This window comes from Pelobates fuscus, chromosome 4, assembly GCF_036172605.1.
Source record: "Pelobates fuscus isolate aPelFus1 chromosome 4, aPelFus1.pri, whole genome shotgun sequence".
Lineage (NCBI taxonomy): Eukaryota > Metazoa > Chordata > Amphibia > Anura > Pelobatidae > Pelobates > Pelobates fuscus.
The window spans coordinates 42,401,971-42,408,239 of NC_086320.1; positions in this window are offsets into that span (position 1 = coordinate 42,401,971).

Consider the following 6,269-nt stretch of genomic DNA (forward strand, 5'->3'; position numbering starts at 1 on the left):
TAGTATAAAAGGTAACCAAAAATAACTTTTATTGATTAAAATACCATATTATATTGATTATCATACTATAGTTTTATTACTTTTTATCCTTTTATTTTTTATTCGGAGTGTATCCCGTCAAAAGAAATCCTTAGGTGGGGATAATTCCACCAGCGCTGTGGCAATAGAGCAGTACCTGTCTGCTCTATTCTTGTAAGTATAACTCTTTTAAATATATTACCTTGTTGTTCACACTGAGAGCACTATTTGCTGTTTTATATATATATATATATATATATATATATATATATATATATTCCGTGGACATCTACCATCCAATACCGGAAAGGCGGACCTATCTCCCCAGCATTAAAGAACAACGCATATCTGAGTAGGTCCTAGCCTACACTACAGGAATCCCAAGCCGGATAGACGGACCAACCATCTAAGTACATCCGATAGTGGGGATACACCCACTAAGTGTCTTTTCTCCTAGAGCTGGCTAAAGCTCCAACAAATGTGAGTGAAATACATTTCCTTTGAATATATACCACATCTGGACATACAATATTTCACCATTGGCAGCTTTTTCTTTTCTCTTTTATTTTCACATATATGGACTACCTACCATACGGACGGAGCAACACTTGAGGATTATTACCGTATCATTACACACCAGTGAGACTGTTTCAATTTCATTTATATTTATTTTTCTATACATCCGGATGAACTTTACTTGATTTTATTATTATTGCTTATTTTATCTATATATATTTTTATACACTTTTTACTTCTTTTGTTCAAGCGCAGCCCTTGACCCCCATTCTTGCATTTTCAAGCTATGAGTTTACTTATCTGATACACATTTCAACATGGTGTTGCTTACTGACTTACAAAAGCTAGCTGCACATTTATCGCTGCCAGAGCCATATTTTAGTTTGTGATTGCCAGCGCTCTGTGATATTCTTGCCAATTTAATTTTTCCTTTCAGATTAGAGGCAGTGCTTACACCATAGGGATATCCAATCTGGAGGGAAAAACAGGCAGGCAAATCTCCAAACATTTTAACCCCTCCCCTAATTACCTCCTTTCCAATAAGTAGCAGCTCCTCCTGATCATACCCAGTTCTTTGCCTGCCTTCGGCAGGGGAGGTTATGCAGGAAGGTTCTCCAGGAAGCAGGTGAGAAGGGCTGAGGCTCGGGAGGCTCTGCTTCCTTGATGTTCAGGTAAGTAGCGTTTAACACGCCGGACGGTGTGGTCCCTCAGAATTTATTCCGTCTCTTGCCGTGCCAGGTGCCGGTCTGACGAAGGACGCAGGCGTGCGTCGGCTGGGAGGTCCTGTCGGTGGAACGCACACACAGGTTGCGTTGCGTTCCACCAGGGAGTCGCAGAGCGCTATGCACATGCGCAATGCGAACCTGGATTCAGGCGCCAAATTTGAACTGGGCGTTTTTGTTTGGTTACAGGACTTAAAAGGAGCATCCCCAGCAGCAACCTCTGTTTGCCAGGAGCTCTCAGAACGGTTTGCAATGTGTGTTTCTCACCTGCTCTCCAACACACTCTCGGGCAATTTAAGGTAAGACTGATTAAGTTTTTATTTAAATGGTTCTAGCCTGAATCTTTAGGGAAAAATTTTGTTTATTTTCCCTTGTTTGTTTTCTGTTCCCAGTATATAATCCTGAAAATTTGGATAAAGTTGCTGAGAAGGGGAAATGTACATCTAGCCAAGCATTAATGTGCTCTGTGTGTGGCCATCTTATGCCAGATGGTTGTAAAAAGAAAACTTTGCTCTGTGTGTTCAAAGAAGCTTCAGAGGAAGCACAAAGAACAGTAATGTCCACTTTATCAGCTGGTTGCAACAAAGTATGCAGCGAACAGTTGTGGATATGTGGTCAGCAGCATTCAGACAATCCAGGCTTCGGTTGCCCAGGATTCTCAGCTTGTAATACATGCTAACAAAAAGCCTAAGATCTTGGGAAGTTCCGATTCTAGTTTGGAACTAGTGGTTCTGAGTATGGCGATAATTCAGCAGTGCCTCATCAAATGAGGAATCTGCATTCCCAGTAGAATCCATTTGGGGAATTGATTAAAGAAGTGCAGTTGCATTTGAACTTGAAGAAACAGGGTAAAAGTCCTATAGGTTTCTTTTTCACCCACAGATTGGGGTATTGATTTAAAAGAATGAAAAATTCCCAGGTCACATGCTGGTTATTGGCTAGACAGTTTTTATTTCTCTCTTTCCATAGAAGCGGTACAAGACTGTATGCTGGATACTGTCCCTGTAGTGGGCGTTCCTATTGCTCAAATAGGTAAGAAAACTACATTACCAATTGGAGTTTCAAGCGGCCTCAAGGAGGTCATGGTTGAACGCATGGACTCCTCCTTAAAGATGTTGTTCATCTCTTCGGCAGCTCAAGCTAAAGCTTTGATTACGGGGTCATCCGTTGCCAAGGCCCATATTTCCTTGGTTGGAAGAACTAGAAAAGGAAGACCCGTTAAAGCTATTATAAAATATCAGTATGGCATCTGATTTTTAGTGGATGCCTCTGCAGAAAGCCTGAAATTTTCGGCCAAGAATATAGGTATTTCAACAGTCGCCAGAAGAGCACTTTGGCTTAGAAATTGGTCAGCAGATGCGACACCTGATAATTCACTGTGTGAACTATCTTTTGAACCTGGAAGACTTTTCGGTTCAAAGCTGGATGAGTTGTTGAAACAGGTGAAGGAAGGAAGGAATGCTTTACCAGTATCGTATGGGAAGCAGTTAGAAGCCGTAACGCAGAGACACTTCCCTCATTTAGAAGTTCCTCTCTTAGAAACTATTTCAAGGGTCAACAGAAAGAGCCTTTTGATTATAGGAAGAAGTATCGACTCTGTTACTAAAAGAGTGGTGGAAGAAGTTCCTCTAAAGGAAGACATCAAGGCACCTATTCAAGACTTTTCTTGGTGCCAAAACCAGATGGTTCGTTCGGACCTATCCTAGACCTAAAGGCCGTAAACAAGCGGATTATCATAAAGAAATTCCTCATGGAAACAGTAAAGTCGGCTGCTCTGCTTATGCACCCATAAAATTGGTTTGCTTCCCTGGATTTGAAAGATGCCTATCTTCATGTACCCATAGCAGAATCCAGCAAAAGTTTTCTACGGATGCGGTGTGCTGCCAATTGGTAACCATACATTACCAATTCAGAGCACTACCTTTCGGCCTGGCATCAGCGCCCAGAGTATTCACATAGCTTCGAGTAGTAGTTCAAGCTTTCTAAGAAGTATGGGCATCGCTGTCATTCCATATTTGGACGACTGGCTGTTGTTTGCAGAGTCCCAAGTTCAACTACAGTTAGACCTGGGGACAGCCATCAAATCGCTGGAAAAGCATGGCTGGCTAATAGATTTCAACATATCGGAACTAGTGCCAGTTCAAAGGATCCAGTTTCTTGGGTCTATTTTTGGATTCTATCGCGATGAAGTTATTCCTGCCAGAGGGGAAGATACTAAAAGATCAAGCGGTTAATCCGGAATCTCTGAGAAAAAAGTATGTTTTCAATCAGAGATGCCAGGTGCTTGCTGGGTCTGTTTACAGCCTCAATCCCGGCAGTCGCTTGGGCAATAGCCAGAATGAGACCTCTACAAAGTTGCATTCTGCAGATCTGGTATCGACAGGAACTCGGCCTAGATAGGCTGATGAGGTTTAACGATCTAATTTTGAAAAGTCTGCAGTGGTGGACATTTTCTCGATTCCTCCACGAGGGTCTGTCTTTCCGGATGAAGTCCTTTACTATCATATCAACAGACGCCTCTGCGCTGGCCTGGGGGGCCCATCTGGAAGACGTATAGAAGCAGGGGTCCTGGCAAGAGAAGGATATGAGAAGTTCCTCGAACTTCAGGGAATTAAAGGCCGTATGGATGGCACTCTTGGCGTTTCAGTTTCTCGTCAAAGTTCAACATATTCGAATTCGTTCAGACAATCGAACGACAGTGGCATATTTGAACATACAGGGAGGTACGAGATCAACAAGATTAGAAAGCCTTTGTTCAATAATCATGCTGTGGGCAGAAGTGCACCTGATGTCAATCTCTGCAGTTCACATTTTAGGAAAGTTCAATGTGGTGGCAGATGCCCTGTGCAGGCATCATTTGAAACAAGCAGTTTGGTCCCTGTCATGCAGAACTTTCAAGTTCAGCACAGTCCGCTTCGGTGTTCCGGAGATAGACCTGATGGCACCCAGAGTGAACAGGAAGACAAGACGTTTTGCATCCCTAACTCCAGCAGACAGGCCGGATTTCATAGATGCCCTGTCATTACCATGGAAGTTCAACCTGGCATATAGCTTCCCGCCAGTAGTGATTATTCCCAGAATACTTCAAAAAAGTAAGGTTGGGAAATGTAAGTATTATCCTAATCCGTCCAGGGTGGCCAAGAAGTAGTTGGTTCTCGGTTCTCCTGAACTTTCCGGGGGCCACCTTTTGGAAGCTTCCTCTTTTCAGGAGTAATTCTAGAGGACGCCATGGTGCCTCTTCCGGCCCTTCGGAGATTCCGATTGACGGCCTGGTTTCTGGACTCCAGATTTAGAGTGTAAAGGTCTGGATCCTGAAGTTATAAATATTTTTTGTTGGCATCTACTTCAAGGTTCTACGTTAGGATTTGGAAGTTTCAGCGATGTTGTAGGTTTGAAGTCAAACCTGTTTCCGCATCCATCCAGAAGATTCTATGCTTCCTTCAGATGAGATTGGCAAAGGTCTTAAACCTGCTTCATGTAGTTTACATGTTTCTGCTATCGGTTTCTTCTCCCTCAGATGTTTCACCTCGAATTTTCTGATTTCAAGGTTCTTCAGAGCTCTGACACGTTTGGTGCCCTTTGTTAGGGAAACCTGTCCTCCCTGGGATCTGAATTTGGTCCTTTCCGCGCTTTGAGTACCGCCTGTTGAACCATTGGAAGAAGTTCCCTGAAGATGTTTTCTTTGGATACCGTTTTCCTTTGATGGCTATTCGTCAGCTAAAAGAGTATGTGAGCTCCGAGCGCTTCGGGAGTATTTTCCCTTTTTGGTTTTCATCAGGACAAGGAGGTTCTGAAGCTCGATCCTTCAGGTATCACTAAAGTTTTTTCTGTTGCCAATGTCAACCGAGAAGTGGTTTTGCCGACCTTGTGTCGTAATCCGTCTAATGCCTTGGTAAGTAATTTTCTCTGCTTAGACGTAACGATAGGTCTTTGGCAATATCTAAAGCTACGGAATCCTTCCGTTAGGATATCGGTATGTTTGTCTTGTTCATAGGCACACAGAAAGGTATGTTGGTTTCGCAGAGTTCTCTGGCTAGATGACTGAAGGATTTTATTCTGTTATCTTATTCTAAGAGTGGCTCGGAATTTGCAGGCCCTATAAAGGAACATTCTACTAGAGCTGTTTCGCCGTCAGGGGCTCTGCGTGCAGCTACTTCTCCGTCTCGAATTTGTTCAGCTGCTAATCGGTCCTCTCTCCATACGTTCTTAGGACACTACAAGTGGGACATACTGGCCTCGGAGTATGCAGCTTTTGGGCGCAGGGTGCTTCAAGCAGTAGTGAACTGAAACCCGCCCTCAGGATCTGCTTTATTATATCCCTATGGTGTAAGCACTGCCTCTAATCTGAAAGGAAAAACATAAATTTTACTTACCGAAAATTTCTTTTTCCTGAAGATTAGAGGCAGTGCTACAATTCCCGCCCCTTTTTTCTAATAAACTAAGTAATTTTGCAGCTATTTGGCTTATGTATTGTCTGGGGATGATCAGGAGGAGCTGCTACTTATTGGAAAGGAGGTAATTAGGGGAGGGGTTAAAATGTTTGGAGATTTGCCTGCCTGTTTTTCCCTCCAGATTGGATATCCCTATGGTGTAAGCACTGCCTCTAATCTTCAGGAAAAAGAAATTTTCGGTAAGTAAAATTTATGTTTTTTCAATCATATTTTTGAGGCATAGTTAATGCAGTACAGACAGAAAACAAATCTGAGTTAATACATATGTTCACGTGATCGGGTATGATGTACAGAATGCAAAATGTAAACTAAATCTCTTATATTTTTTTATAAGTATACATATAAATGTGATACACGCTGACTAGACATCTAGTCATCTAGCTGTACTATTGGGCAAGGAGGGTATGCAATGTAGTTCCCATCCTCTAAGCTGTATTAGCCTATACACACTTTCAGGCAACGCATTTACGGTCCATCTCTGAACAAGGCTAATCTGCCATGTTAAGTGGATAGTTGGTTCCCTCTATATAGTGTTAAGTGCTGAATAATATACGATGTAGAC